At 43.3% G+C, this 16,526-nt stretch overlaps 2 protein-coding genes across 3 annotated transcripts in view; both read right to left on the reverse strand.

Annotated features, from left to right (window-relative positions):
* The window catches only part of GPRASP1 (G protein-coupled receptor associated sorting protein 1), a 73,483-nt gene extending 72,784 nt beyond the window's left edge, over positions 1-699 (reverse strand). For both annotated transcript variants that reach the window (XR_009517980.1, XM_060002110.1), the window contains exons 1-2: positions 663-699; positions 234-309 (exon numbers count right to left, since the gene is read on the reverse strand). The gene's annotated coding sequence lies outside the window, so the exon portion shown is untranslated. The remainder of the gene's footprint in view (positions 1-233; positions 310-662) is intronic.
* LOC132417944 (selenocysteine-specific elongation factor-like) overlaps positions 1-16,526 on the reverse strand; it is a 453,767-nt gene that overhangs the window by 287,934 nt on the left and 149,307 nt on the right. The window lies entirely within an intron of this gene.

Consider the following 16,526-nt stretch of genomic DNA (forward strand, 5'->3'; position numbering starts at 1 on the left):
TGATGGGAGAGTTAGGCTATTAGAAGTCTCTCTATCACCTTCATTTTTTCTACAATTTTTATCCCCAAAGCTGTCATATTACTTTGCCTGTTATTAAACAGGTATGAAAACGGTGGTTAAGTATCTTGGCAATGGGAGAGGCTGAGGAGCCCCCAGGCCAGACCCTAATCACTCTTGGACCTATGTTGGTCTTCTCTACCACACCCAAAAGTTGTACCCATTCCCATACCAACCTGCACTGATGTGGTACAATTTCTTGCTCCTTTCCTTGATCCCAGTGGCGTCAAACTCTACAGCAGCCTGCATATCCTGGGTACAAGTAAACATATAGCAGAGAATGGAGCCTGACTGCTAGATAGACAAGCAAGAACCCTGACCCCTGATACAAACATCTCTCTTTCTGTTTAAGGGTCTAATATGTCTAATGTTTTCTGTCTCCTGGTTCCTACACTTAGGTCTTTTCCTCCCATTCACGAATCAATCCACACTTACCTCACTATTCCTAATATCTCCTGCAGGAAATGGGCAAGGGGTTCTGCGGCAACGTGCAAATTTGACAGAGAGTAGGAGAGGTGGAGGAGGCCCTGAAACCACTTGGATCAAAGAACCTGCCATGATAATACTGGGTAGCTGTCTCCTGCATCGCCCCTCTTCGCACAAACCTCCAGAGATTTGAACCAGACTCCTCCTCCTTTCTTTCCTTGCAGAAGTGACCAGCCTTAAAGCAGGCCTATGGAAAAACAGATCAAAAGGTAAGAGGGTCAAGAAATAATGGTAGCAGCTGAGTGCTTGGTAGACAGACAAACAACAAACATAGGAGTACCCAAGTCATCTTTTAACATTTACAGTCCCGTTGGTTAGAATATTTTCTTTTAATTTAAGCCCTATGGATCAGGCTTCTGGATAACTCATCTTCACATCACACTCTTCCTCTTACTCTCTTCTCCAATTCTAAAGATTCACTACTTGGTGTTCACATCTCTTGTACTATACAACATAGATTGGGGTAAGGACGCTCGCATATTCTAGAAAGCAGGTTGTGTGGTTGTACTTGTATTTACGACTTCTGTCCCACCCTCACCTCCCAGTCCATCTTTTCCACCCCCCATCTTGGATGGAGGTGAGGGAGGAAGGCCAGGAGGTGTGGAGAAACCCGGTAGAGAGGAGAATTTTAGGAGGTATTCCTGGATGCCTGACCTGCTCTGGTCGCAGTCACACCATCCCAATTCGGGTGTCCAGTCAATGGCTGCTGCCCACCCTCACCCCCCATCCCCACACAACTTGAGAAATACAGGCCGCTTTCCCGTCGCTAGTTTTTCTCAAGCCTCTCCTCTACAAATGCACCCCGGGGCCTGAAATCGCCAGATCTACCGCGCACACAGGACACTCTGGCATCAAAGGGGCGCCTGTGCGAAGGGACAGCACCCGGCACGTGGGGTCCGACGGACCCCTTTCCAGAATAAAGGCCCGGGCGGGCGGCCCCCCGCGCCCGCCCGCTCGGCACCCGGCTCCGACCGCCACCCCCGGGAGCCTCCCCGACGCCCCAACCCCGGCTCCCCTCCGCCATTTCGCCCGCAGCAGCCTCCCCCACAGCCCTCTTCTGGCACAGGCACCGTCGACGGCGGGGCTCGGGCGCCCAGAAAGCCCGCCGGGGAGCGGCCGCGCCGTTCGCCTCCCCAGAATCCGGGGGAAGCCCTGTGGCCAAGACCTCGCGCCCCGGGCCCGGTCCCCGCCGGTCGCCGCCTCCTCAGGGCCAGGGGTCCCCCGGCGATGAGCACCTCTCTTAGGGACCCGCTCCAACCCGGCTGCCTCCCACTCATCAGGCTGCTAGGGTCCGGGGGGCAGGGTGTGAGCCGCTCGTCGCCCCCGAGACACCCCCACTTGCCTTCGCAGACGCAGGGTCCCGATGGTCGGCCTCCCCCTCCTGTCGCAGCTCCTCACTCGGATTCCCACCGCTCGCCGTGCGGGCAGAATGGCAAAGAGGTGTCCCGCCCCCCGCGCGGCTGCGCCAAACCCGGCAGGGGCTACGAAGGCTGCGGCACCAACCGCTCGCGGCGAGGGTGTCGGGAAGGGGGCGGAGGGATACTGCACGAATGGGCTCGACGCCCCCTCCCAGACCCACCGTAGTTCCAACCCAGAAAGGAGCGGGGCCGGGAGGAGTCCCGGCCTCAGGGGCGGGGCCACGCCGGCCCTCCGCCGCCACCTGTCGGGCGACAACCCTCCCGGCCCCGCACACTTATGGCACCGCAGCGTGTGGGGCCGGCGGGCGGTGGGGCACTGGGAGCCGGGGTTGGGAGGGTAGGGAGGGGCCGCGCTGGAGGGAGCAGCGGATGGATACAGATCGTCCCGGGGTGTGTGTGTGTGTGTGTTGTGTGTGTGTCTCTGTGTGTGTCTGTGTGTGTACCGCACTGATTGGAGTCCGCCCCCCTACCCTCCCCCATCGCACCCGCCATCCTCCCTGGGCGACAGTGGCAGAGGAGCTGTGAGGACGGCCCTCCCCGGGTCTGCTTTCCACCTTCTGGCGCCGCGGGCGGGAGGAAGGTGGGAGGCGGCGCCCGTGGAGGCCGAGCCACTGCCCCTCTTCTAAGGGAAGGCAGCCCTAGATAGACCTCTGGCCTGAGGAAACAAACCACCTGTCTGCGCCAGTGTCGTCATCCTGTCTGCCACACTGCCATTTTCTCAGTCGCAGTGGTAGCACGGTAGCACACTTTGCCATTTCGCCGCCCCCGCAGTTGCCCAGGAAAGAGGGCCTTTCCCTCTCAGGACACGCACCGGCTCAGACAGTCCTCCCTGTCTCTCATCCCATAGCCAGGTGTCAGGCACCAGGTAGGGCCGGTCCTGGCTTCTCTCCCCGGGTTCTGTCAGGTCTTCTCCTGCAGTTGCCTCCAAGCGCTCATCATCTTTGGCAGGGTGGGAATGTGGCAGGGATTAGAACCAATTGGGATCTCACACACTTGCCATACACACCAGTCTACTTTCCCCAGCCATTCTTTGGAGGACGACCCACCAGGCACCCACTTCCCTAAGACAGAAAACTGCTGGCCCTTGAATCCTCTGATTCCTGCACTCCTATATCCTTCTTGTAGTCTCCAGCCCCTCCTTTCTGTGCTCCATGGGGCAAACAGCAACCCTGGTTAAGCACACCTGTGGTTGAGCACAAACCTGCTGGCACTGTTGCCCGTTTTAAAACCCACCTAAATGGCACCCTCGCTGTTGTAAGCTGAATAAAGGTCCCCCAAAGATGTTCATGTCCTGTTCTCCTGAACCTGTAAATATGTGATGTTACATGGCAAAGGAGAATTAAGGTTGCAGATGGAATTAAGATTGCTAATCAGCTGAATGTAAAGTAAGATTACACTTCTGTATCTTGGCCAATGCCATGGCAAGGCTACTTTAAATGTGGAAGAGGTAGGCAGAAGAGTCAGTGTCACAGTGAAGTTGCATGAGAAAGACGCCACAAGTGGACGGGATATCACTAGTTTTGAAGATGGAAGGAAGCTAGAGGCCAAGGACTGCAGGCAGACCCAGAAGTTGGAAAAGGCAAGGAGACAGATTCTTCCTAGAACCCCTTGGAAGAATGAAGTCCTCCTATCACCTTTATTTCAGACCAGAGAGACCCTTTTCCTATTTCCAACCTTCAGGACTGTAAGATAATATTTTATTGTTTTTGTTTTTTTAAGCCAGCAAGATTGTGGTAATTTGTTACAGCAGCAGTGGGAACCGAATTCACTCACCATTCTGATAAAGTCCATTCCCCTTCACTTTCTTGAATTGGGCTTCAGCCCCTGGGAGGATCAATCTGGGCCCTCATCTCTTACCACTATAACCACCCTCTTAAGCGCCTTCTCTCTTTTCTAAAGAAGAGAGAATTTGCAATCATCTTTGAGGTTCGTCTTGGAGAGAGTCCCTATTTACTGAATATCATGGATGCTTACCAGGATGAAAAGGGAACCTTATTCTTACCATGAATTTTCATATCAGCTTTTACTTGTTATTAGATATTTATTATCTAATATGTACAATATTTAGGTGATAGAGAAAAAATCTAGAGATGATTCTATACTATATCTAGAGACAACAGATGTCAGTTTTCAGAGGAATGTCTTTCACTGTGCTCTTTCAATGGCCTTAGCTGAACTGTGGATTTTCTTTGTTCCAAAGTATACTCTCTTGGGTGAATGCCAGGGTGGAAGAAGGGAGTCTGAGCTCTTCTGGGATCTGTGCGTGTGCATGAATCTCTTTGCCTCTGTGAACTATTCCTTCTCCTTCTGAAAGTGTCTGGTGCCTTTTATTCATTCAACAAATATATATGAGTATCTGCTTTTTCCTAGGCACTGGACATGCAGTAGGAAAAAAAAGACACCGGAAAGAAATCTCTGTTCTCTTGAGTTTAATTTACTTGTGTTTTCTATTTAATTTAGATTTCTATCCTACAAGTTTATGGTCATACCAATGCAAGCTTCTCTGGTAATTTCCAGGTGTTGGGATATTGATCCCAAAATATTTACTGGCAGGGGAGTGGATCTACCAAAGCTGACTGATTTTACTGTGAGACTTTGAAATATCTTTTGGACAATTTTTTCTAAATTCATTTACAGAAGACACTATTGCTGTTAACATTTATTGAACTGGGAAAAGTCGTATTTTAAGCTTTTTATGTGTTAGCTCTTTATGTGTATATATCAGATAGATTAAGTGTCATCTTTAAAATCAGAGAGCAAAGAAAAGATTTAAACAAGATGCTGACCTATGTCTGTCTGTTAAGTAATATTATATTTACTTCCTTGTAAAATGGATTCTCGTGTGATTGCAACAGCCACAGTTTCACTCTCCAGTGTCTCCACTAGCACCTGTGTAACCCTGACTAGCCTCTGAAATATAAATTTCTGAAGTGTAAGTGCTGGGCATTATGCTTTTTGATTTAAGTGCCTGACATTAAGCTTTTGATTGCCAAGGCATCCATTTCAAAAGAAAACCATCTTGAATAATCATATTATGGGCTGTAAGACATAGCTACCAGCAAAAGGACCTGAGAAGGAACTAGGCCACTCCCAACTCATTTAGTTCCCTCTTTCAGAAAGACTTGGTTAACCTAGACAACTGATTCCTTGAGAGATCCTGCCTTTTCCTTCCTGAGACTACTATCTGCTCTTGTGCTTTAAATTAGCCAATAAAGACAACCTGACAAACCCTAGGCTCCCTACAGTGGGACCCTAATAAAAGCAGAGCCCCAGCTTCGTGTTCTCTCTGTCTCCCTGTCTCTCTCTCCCCCCAAATAATTCCCCCACCAGTAAGCCTGGGATACAGAAGCAGCTGTGCTGCTGCACTATACCCACCCCACCTCCCACATACATGCACATGAACTTTCACACTAGCATATCCCTTGCCTGTGCAGCTTGAGTGATCTACTCTTGTCTCTCTCAGTCATCGTGGTCATGGACATAGTTTTGCCCATTTACCTTAATTTACCTTTCTTCTGTCCTTCATGTTCCTCAGGCAAACTTTCCCTCTGGGATCTCCCTTTTGTTCAAGGTTGATCCAAACCCTATGTATTCTTAGAATATATCCATTCTCATATTCCCGAGTTTCAGGAGCTTTACACAGGAACTCAAGTCCCTTGCAGGTGGGACCAACAAGGCTGGGTCTTGTAAACTATGAAATTGGATCAATAGATGTCTAGTTTCAGTAGAGACTGAAGAACCTCTAGGAAAGATCTAAACTGTGTCTATTACTTGAGACAAAGCACATCTAAAGAACTTGTGGGGAGGCCTGACCCCAGAATATTTTCAGGTTATATTTGGAGTGGGTTCTTCTTTAAGAGAATTTATGCTGAAGGAAAACAGAGCCAGGCACAGTGACCTCAGCCCAGGAACAATGCCTTTGCATTAGTGGAATATAGCTATTCTAATGGCAGCACTGGGATTAGGACTCCTATTTTTGCCTCTTCAAACATATGCCTTCAACTGTATGTCTGTTACAACAAAGGCAGGTTCATAAGTTATCATGAAAAGCACAGTTTGCAAAGAAATTATAATATTCTGTTGTGCAGATCCCACTTATAAAGTATAACCTAAAGAGAGGAAAACATCCTCCTCTCCAACATGGCTTTAAAGTTTAGAGTAGTACTCAACTCTAACATGATGAGGACTCTGGGTATGGGTAGTGGTTGGACGAATTAGAGGGAGCAATTGGAGGGACTTAAGTGCCTCACAGTAAAGCTTACTGTGGCAACCACACATGGAAAAATCGTGTGAAAACCATCAAAATTTAGGACATGGGAAATACCCCTTGAGGATTTCTAGAACTAAAGGGGCTGGTGAGGTGAGTTCATGGTTATTAACTTTGCAGGGAGAAGAAATCCTGAATTTCCACAATGCCGGCGAATATTGGTAGTTAATTGAACGTTAAAGTAACTTTTCAAAACAGAAAAAATATGTGATGGGGCATCACTGTGGTCTGCATCTAGCCAGCAAAATGGGAAAAAAAGAGTAGAGGTAGTCCACCTGCTTCTTAAATTCCATGGTAAAGAAATGCCTACATCATTTACACTTACATTTCATTGATTGGAATTCAATCACCATTTGTTGAAAATCCCGTCCATTCACAAACTGTGCTGGGACAACTAGATATCCACATGCAAAACAATAAAATTGTCTCAGCAAACTAGGAATAGAGTAGAACTTCCTTGACTTGATAAAGAACATATACAGAAACACCACAGCTAACACCATACATAATGGTTAGGAACTAGCTTTACCATTAAGATCAAGAAAAGTCAAGGATGCCCCCTCTCACCACTCCTTTTCAAAACTGTACTGGAATTCCTAGCTAATGCATTAAGACCAGAAAAGGATATAAAAGGAATACAGATTGGGAAGAAGAAATAAAACTGCCTTTGTTTGCAGATGATGTGTTTGTCTATGTAGAAAATCAGAAAGAATATCCAAAAAGATTGGAACTAATAAGCAACTGCAGTAAGGTTAGAGGATAAGGTTAATATAAAAAAAGGCAATTGCTTTCCTATATAACAGCAATGAACAAGTGAAGTTTGAAATTAATAACACAGTACCTTATATATTAGCACCCTCAAAAATGAAGTACAAAAAAAAAATGAAGTACATAGAGGAGATCGGGGAAGATGGCGGAAGAGTAAAACGCAGAGATCACCTTCCTCCCCACAGATACACCAGAAATACATCTACACGTGGAACAACTCCTACAGAATACCTACTGAACGCTGGCAGAAGACCTCAGAACTCCCAAAAGGCAAGAAACTCCCCACGTGCCTGGGTAGGGCAAAAGAAAAAAGAATAAACAGAGACAAAAGATTAGGGACGGGACCTGCACCAGTGGGAGGGAGCTGTGAAGGAGGAAAGGTTTCCACACACTAGGAAGCCCCTTCGCGGGTGGAGACTGCGGGTGGCGGAGGGGGGAAGCTTCGGAGGTGCGGAGGCAAAGCGGAGAGATTCCGGTACAGTGGATCGGTGCCGAGCGGCACTCACCAGCCCAAGAGGCTTGTGTGCTCACCCGCCAGGGCGGGCGGGGCTGGGAGCTGAGGCTCGGGCTTCGGTCGGAGCGCAGGGAGAGGACTGGGGCTGGCGGCGTGCACACAGCGTGCAGGGGGTTACTGCAGCACGGCTAGCCGGGAGGGAGTCCGAGAAAAAGTTTGGACCTGCCGAAGAGGCAAGAGACTTTTTCTTCACTCTTTGTTTCCTAGTGCACGAGGAAAGGGGATTAAGAGCGCGGCTTAAAGGAGCTCCAGAGACGGGTGCGAGCCGCGGCTAACAGCGCGGCCCCCAGAGACGGGCATGAGACGCTAAGGCTGCCGCTGACCCCACCAATAAGCCTGTGGGCGAACACAGGTCACTATCCACACCTCCCTTCCGGGGAGCCTGTGCAGCCTGCCACGGCCAGGGTCCCGGGATCCAGGGACAATTTCCCCGGGGAGAACGCACGGCGCGCCTCAGCCTGGTGCAACGTCCCGCTGGCCTCTGCCGCCGCAGGCTCGCCCCACACTCCGTGCCCCTCCCTCCCCCCGACCTGAGTGAGCCAAAGGCCCCGAATCAGTGGCTCCTTTAACCCCGTCCTGTCTGAGCGAAGAACAGACGCCCTCTGGCGACCTACACGCAGAGGCGGGGCCAAATCCAAAGCTGAACCCCGGGAGCTGTGCAAACAAAGAAGAGAAAGGGAAATCTCTCCCAGCAGCCTCAGAAGCAGCGGATTAAAGCTACACAATCAACTTGATGTACCCTGCATCTGTGGAATACCTGAATAGACAAGGAATCATCCCAAATTGAGGAGGTGGACTTCGAGAGCAAGATTTATTATTTTTTCCCCTTTTCCTCTTTTTGTGGGTGTGTATGTGTATGCTTCTGTGTGAGATTTTGTCTGTATAGCTTTGCTTTCACCATTTGTCCTAGGGTTTTATCCGTCCGTTTTTTTCTTAATATTTATTATTTTAATAACTATTTTATTTTACCTTACTTTATTTTATCCACTTTCTTTCTTTTCTTTCTTCCTCCCTCCCTCCATCCCTTTCTTTCTTTCTTCTTTCTTTCTTTCTTTCTACATTTTCTCCCTTTTATTCTGAGCCCTGTGGATGAAAGGCTCTTGGTGCTGCAGCCCAGAGTCAGTGCTGTGCCTCTGAGGTGGGAGAGCCAACTTCAGGACCCTGGTCCACAAGAGACCTCCCAGCTCCACATAATATCAAACAGTGAAAATCTCCCAGAGATCTGCATCTCAACACCAGCACCCAGCTTCACTCAACGACCAGCAAGCTACAGTGCTGGACACCCTATGCCAAACAACCAGCAAGACAGGAACACAACCCCACCGATTAGCAGAGGGGCTGCCTAAAATCATAAGTCCACAGACACCCCAAAACACACCACCAGACGTGGACCTGCCCACCAGAAAGACAAGACCCAGCCTCATCCACCAGAACACAGGCACTAGTCCCCTCCACCAGGAAGCCTACACAACCCAATGAACCAACCTTAGCCACTGGAGACAGACATCAAAAACAACAAGAACTACGAACATGCAGCCTGCAAAAAGAAGACCCCAAACACAGTAAGATAAGCAAAATGAGAAGACAGAAAAACACACAGCAGATGAAGGAGCAAGATAAAAACCCACCAGACCTAACAAATGAAGAGGAAATAGGCAGTCTACCTGAAAAAGAATTCAGAATAATGATAGGAAAGATGATCCAAAATCTTGGAAATAGAATAGAGAAAATGCAAGAAACATTTAACAAGGACCTAGAAGAACTAAAGATGAAACAAGCAACGACGAACAACACAATAAATGAAATTAAAAATACTCTAGATGGGATCAATAGCAGAATACCTGCGGCAGAAGAACGGATAAGTGACCTGGAAGATAAAATAGTGGAAATAACTACTGCAGAGCAGAATAAAGAAAAGAGAGTGAAAAGAACTGAGGAAAGTCTCAGAGACTTCAGGGACAATATTAAACACACCAACATTCGAATTATAGGGGTTCCAGAAGAAGAAGAGAAAAAGAAAGGGACTGAGAAAATATTTGAAGAGATTATGGTGCAAAACTTCCCTAATATGGGAAAGGAAATAGTTAATCAAGTCCAGGAAGCACAGAGAGTCCCATACAGGATAAATCCAAAGAGAAACACTCCAAGATACATATTAATCAAACTGTCAAAAATTAAATACAAAGAAAACATATTAAAAGCAGCAAGGGAAAAACAACAAATAACACACAAGGGAATCCCCATAAGGTTAACAGCCGATGTTCCAGGAGAATCTCTGCAAGCCAGAAGGGAGTGGCAGGACATATTTAAAGTGATGAAGGAGAAAAACCTACAACCAAGATTACTCTACCCAACAAGGATTTCATACAGATTTGAAACAGAAATTAAAAGCTTTACAGACAAGCAAAAGCTGAGAGAGTTCAACACCACAAAACCAGCTTTACAACAAATGCGAAAGGAACTTCTCTAGGCAAGAGACACAAGAGAAGGAAAAGACCTAAAATAACAAATTCAAAACAATTAAGAAAATGGGAATAGGAACATATATATCGATAATTACCTTATATGTAAATGGATTAAATGCTCCCACCAAAAGACATACATTGGCTGAATGGATACAAAAACAAGACTCATATATATGCTGTCTACAAGAGACCCACTTCAGACCTAGAGACACATACAGACTGAAAGTGAGGGGATGGAAAAAGATATTACATGCAAATGGAAACCAAAAGAAAGCTGGATTAGCAATTCTCATATCAGACAAATAGACTTTAAAATAAAGACTATTACAAGAGAAAAAGAAGGACACTACATAATGATCAAGGGATCGATCCAAGAAGCAGATATAAGAATTGTAAATATTTATGCACCCAACATACAAGAACCACAATATATAAGGCAAATACTAACAGCCATAAAAGGGGAAATCGACAGTAACACAATAATAGGGGATTTTAACACCCCACTTTAACCAATGGACAGATCATCCAAAATGAAAATAAATAAGGAAACTCAAGCTTTAAATGATACATTAAACAAGATGGACTTAATTGATATTTATAGGACATTCCATCCAAAAACAACAGAATACACATTTTTCTCAAGTGCTCATGGGAACATTCTCCAGGATAGATCATATTTTGGGTCACAAATCAAGCCTTGGTAAATTTAAGAAAATTGAAATTGTATCAAGTATCTTTTCCGACCACAACACTATGAGACTAGATATCAATGACAGGTAAAGATCTGGAAAAAATACAAACACATGGGGGCTAAACAATACACTACTTAATAACGAGGTGATCACTGAAGAAGTCAAACAGGAAATCAAAAAATACCTAGAAACAAATGACAAAGGAGACATGATGACCCAAAACCTATGGGACGCAGAAAAAGCAGTTTTAACGGGGAAGTTTATAACAATACAATCCTACCTTAAGAAACAGGAAACATCTCGAATAAACAACCTAAACTTACACCTAAAGCCATTAGAGAAAGAAGAACAAAAAACACCCAAAGTTAGCAGAAGGAAAGAAATCATAAAAATCACATCAGAAATAAAGGAAAAAGAAATGAAGGAAACGATAGCAAAAATCAATAAAACTAAAAGCTGGTTCTTTGAGAAGATAAACAAAATTGATAAACCATTAACCAGACTCATCAAGAAAGAAAGGGAGAAGACTCAAATCAATAGAAACAGAAACGAAAAAGGAGAAGTAACAACTGACACTGCAGAAATACAAAAGATCATGAGAGATTACTACAAGCAACTCTATGCCAATAAAATGGACAACCTTGAAGAAATGGACAAATTCTTAGAAATGCACAACCTGCCAAGACTGAATCAGGAAGAAATAGAAAATATGAACAGACCAATCACAAGCACTGAAATTGAAATGGTGATTAAAAATCTTCCAACAAACAAAAGCACAGGACCAGATGGCTTCACAGGCAAATTCTATCAAACATTTAGAGAAGAGCTAACACCTATCCTTCTCAAATTCTTCCAAAATATAGCAGAGGGAGGAACACCCCCTCACTCATTCTATGCGGCCACCATCACCCTGATACCAAAAGCAGACAAGGATGTCACAAAGAAAGAAAACTACAGGCCAATATCACTGATGAACATAGATGCAAAAATCCTCAACAAAATACTAGCAAAAGAATCCCACAGCACATTAAAAGGATCATACACCATGATCAAGTGGGGTTTATTCCAGGAATGCAAGGATTCTTCACTATACGCAAATCAATCAACGTGATACACCATATTAATAAATTGAAGGAGAAAAACCATATGACCATCTCAATAGATGCAGAGAAAGCTTTTGACAAAATTCAACACCGATTTATGATAAAAACCCTGCAGAAAGTAGGCATAGAGGGAACTTTCCTCAACATAATAAAGGCCATATATGATAAACCCACATCCAACATCATCCTCAATGGTGAAAACCTGAAAGCATTTCCACTAAGATCAGGAACAAGACAAGGTTGCCCACTCTCACCACTATTATTCAACACAGTTTTGGAAGTTTTAGCCACAGCAATCATAGAAGAAAAGGAAATAAAAGGAATCCAAATCGGAAAAGAAGAAGTAAAGCTGTCACTGTTTGCAGATGACATGATAGTATACATAGAGAATCCTAAAGATGCTACCAGAAAACTACTAGAGCTAATCAATGAATTTGGTAAAGTAGCAGGATACAAAATTAATGCACAGAAATCTCTGGCATTCCTATACACTAATGATGAAAAATCTGAAAGTGAAATCAAGAAAACACTCCTATTTACCACTGCAACAAAAGGAATAAAATATCTAGGAATAAACCTACCTAGGGAGACAAAAGACCTGTATGCAGAAAATTATAAGACACTGATGAAAGAAATTAAGGATGACTCAAATAGATGGAGAGATATACCATGTTCTTGGATTGGAAGAATCAACACTGTGAAAAGGACTGTACTATCCAAAGCAATCAACAGATTCAATGCAACCTCTATCAAATTAACACTGGAATTTTTCACAGAAGTAGAACAAAAAATTTCACAATTTGTATGGAAACACAGAAGACCCCGAATAGCCAGAGCAATCTTGAGAACGAAAAACGGAGCTGGAGGAATCAGGCTCCCTGACTTCAGAGTATACTACAAAGCTACAGTAATCAAGACAGTATGGTACTGGCACAAAAACAGAAATATAAATCAATGGAACGGGATAGAAGCCCCAGAGATAAACCCATGCACATATGGTCACCTTATCTTTGATAAAGGAGGCAAGAATGTACAGTGGAGAAAGGACAGCATCTTCAATAAGTGGTGCTGGGAAAACTGGACAGGTACATGTAAAAGTATGTGGTTAGATCACTCCCTAATACCATACACAAAAATAAGCTCAAAATGGATCAAAGACCTAAAGGTAAGGCCAGAAACTATCAAACTCTTAGAGGAAAACATAGGCAGAACACGCTATGACATAAATCACAGCAAGACCCTTTTTGACCCACCTCCTAGAGAAATGGAAATAAAAACAAAAATAAACAAATGGGACCTAATGAAACTTAAAAGCTTTTACACAGCAAAGGAAACCATAAACAAGACGAAAAGACAACCCTCAGAATGGGAGAAAATATTTGCAAATGAAGCAACTGACAAAGGATTAATCTCCAAAATTTACAAGCAGCTCATGCAGCTCAGTAACAAAAAAACAAACAACCCAATCCAAAAATGGGCAGAAGATCTAAATAGACGTTTCTGTAAAGAAGATATACAGACTGCCAACAAACAGATGAAAGAATGCTCAACATCATTAATCATTAGAGAAATGCAAATCAAAACTACAATGAGATATCATCTCACACCAGTCAGAATGGCCATCATCAAAAAATCTAAAAACAATAAATGCTGGAGAGAGTGTGAAGAAAAGAGAACACTGTTGCACTGCTGGTGGGAATGTGAATTGGTACAGCCACTATGGAGAACAGTATGGAGGTTCCTTAAAAATCGACAAATAGAACTACCATATGACCCAGCAATCCCACTACTGGGCATATACCCTGAGGAAACCATAATTCAAAGAGTCATGTACCAAAATGTTCATTGCAGCTCTATTTACAATAGCCAGAAGATGGAAACAACCTAAGTGCCCATCATCGGATGAATGGATAAAGAAGATGTGGCACATATATACAATGGAATATTACTCAGCCATAAAAAGAAATGAAATTGAGCTATTTGTAATGAGGTGGGTGGACCTAGAGTCTGTCATATAGAGTGAAGTAAGCCAGAAAGAGAAAGACAAATACCATATGCTAACACATATATATGGAATTTAAGGGAAAAAAATGTCATGAAGAACCTAGGGGTAAGACAGGAATAAAGACAAAGACCTACCAGAGAATGGACTTGAGGATATGGGGAGGGGGAAGGGGAACTCTGATGATGTGGCGGGGGTGGCATGGACATGTATCCACTGCGAAGCGTGGAGCAGATGACTGGTGGGGGGCGGCTGCATAGCGCAGGGGGATCGGCTTGGTGCTTTGTGACCGCCTAGAGTGGTGGGATGGGGAGGGTCGGGGGGATGCGGGAGGGAGGAGATGTGGGGGCATGTGTGTGTGTATGGCTGATTCACTTTGTTGTGGGGTGGAGGCTGACGCAGCGTTGTGGAGCAATTGTACTCCAATATAGATGTTAAAAAAAAAAGAAAATTTTAGGTCAGTAAATTTTTTACTGATCCCCCCCCCAAAAAATGAAGTACATAGGTATAAATCTAACAAATATGTACAAGATCTATATGAGGAAAATTAGAAAACTCTGATTAATGAAATCATACAAGAACTAAATAAATGGAGAGATAGTCCATGTTCATGGATAGGAAGACTCAATATTGTCACGACTAGTTCTTCCTAACCAGCTCTTCCTAAACCAAAGCATAGCAAGTTATTTTGTGGATATTGACAGATACCAAAGTTTATATGAAGAGGCAAAAGACCCAGAATAGACAACTCAGTATTGAAGGAGAACAACAGGATCAGAGGACTGATATCACTTGACTTCAAGACTTACTATAAAGTTACAGTAATCAAGATGATGTGATATTGGTGAAAGAATGGACAAACAGATCAATGGAACATCATCAGAAGAGAGAGTCCAGAAATATACCAAAAAAACACAATCAACTTATCTTTGACAAAGGGTCAAAGACAACAAAATGGAGCAAAGACAGTCTTTTCAACAAATGGTGCTGGAGTAAATGAACATCCACATGCAAAAAACTGAATCTAGACACAGACCTTACATCCTTCACGAAAATCAACAGAAAATGGATGATAGACCTAAATATGAAATGTGAAACTATAAAACTCCTAGAAGATAACATAGGAGAAAACCTTGATGATGTTCAGTATGATGATGTCTTTTTAAAACAGCTTTATTGAGATATAATTGATATATTAAAAACAATATATTTAATGTATACAATTTGGTTAGTTTGGACATAGGTATACACTTATGAAACCATCATCACCATCAAGATAATAGACATATCTATCACCTCTAATTTTCTTTGTGCCCATTTGTTGTTGTTGTAAGAACACATGAGATCTACCTTCTTAACAAAATTTTAAGTGCACAACACAGTATTGTGAACGATGCACTATGTTGTACAGCAGATCTCTAAAACTTATTCATCTTGCATAACTGAAACTTTATACCCATTCAACAACACCCTATTTCCTCTCCCCCAACCCCTGTTAACCACTATTCTCTCTTCACTATGAGTTTGACTATTTTAAATACCATGTATATGTGGAATCATGTAGTGTTTGTCCTTCTCTGACTGCCTTATTTCACTTAGCATAATGTTTTACAGGTTCATTCATGTTGTCACAAATGGCAGGATTTCCTTTTTTAAGGCTGAATAATATTCACTTCTGTGTATATACCACATTTTCTTTATCCATTCATTTATCAATGAACATTTGGGTTGTTTCCATATCTTGGCTGTTGTGAATAATGCTGCAATGAACAAGGGAGAGCAGAAATCCTCTTGAGATCCTAATTTCCATTATTTTGAATATATACTCAGAAATGGAATTGCTGGATCACATGGCAATTCTATTTTTGTTTTTTTGAGGGGCTTCCATACTGTACCCTATAGTGGCTGCACCATTTTACATTCCTAGAGCAGTGTCTAAGGGTTCCAATTTCTCAAAATCCTTGCTAACATTTGTGATCTATTGTTTTTCTGATAATAGCCATCCTAACAGGTGTGAGGGGATATCTCATTTTGGTTTTGATTTGCATTTCCCTGATAGTTAGTGATGTTGAGCACCTTCTCATAAACCTGGTGGCCATTTGTATGTCTTCTTTGGAGAAATGTCTACTCAAGTCCTTTGCCTTTTTTCCTTTTTTTGGCTATGAAGTTGTAGGAGTTCATTACATATTTTAGGTATTAGTCGCTTAGATATATGGTTTGCAAATATGTTCTCCCATTCTGTAGTCTGCCTTTTCATTCTGTCAATTATTTCCTTTGTTGTGCACAACATTTTAGTTTGATATGGTCTCATTTGTCTATTTTTGCTTTTGTTGCCAGTGGCTTTGGTGCTATATCCAAGAAATCACTTCCAAGACCAACATGTTGTTGTTGTCTTTTTACTGAGGTATAGTTGATTTACAATACTACATGTTTCAGGTGTACAACACAGTGTTTCACAATTTTTAAAGATTATACTCCATTTATAGCTATAATAAAATATTGGCTATATTCCCTGTGCTGTATACTATATCCTTGAAGCTTATTTATTTTACACATAGTAGTTGGTACCTCTTAATCTCTTACCCCTATCTTGTCCCTCCCCACATCCCTCTCCCCACTGGCAACCACTAGTTTGTTCTCTATATCTGTGAGTCTGTTTCTTTTTTGTTATATTCACTAGTTTGTTTTATTTTTTAGATTCCACATATACATAATAACATACAGTATTTGCCTTTCTCTGTCTGACTTATTTCA

The sequence above is a fragment of the Delphinus delphis genome, chromosome X, assembly GCF_949987515.2.
Source record: "Delphinus delphis chromosome X, mDelDel1.2, whole genome shotgun sequence".
In the NCBI taxonomy this organism is placed as follows: Eukaryota; Metazoa; Chordata; class Mammalia; order Artiodactyla; family Delphinidae; genus Delphinus; species Delphinus delphis.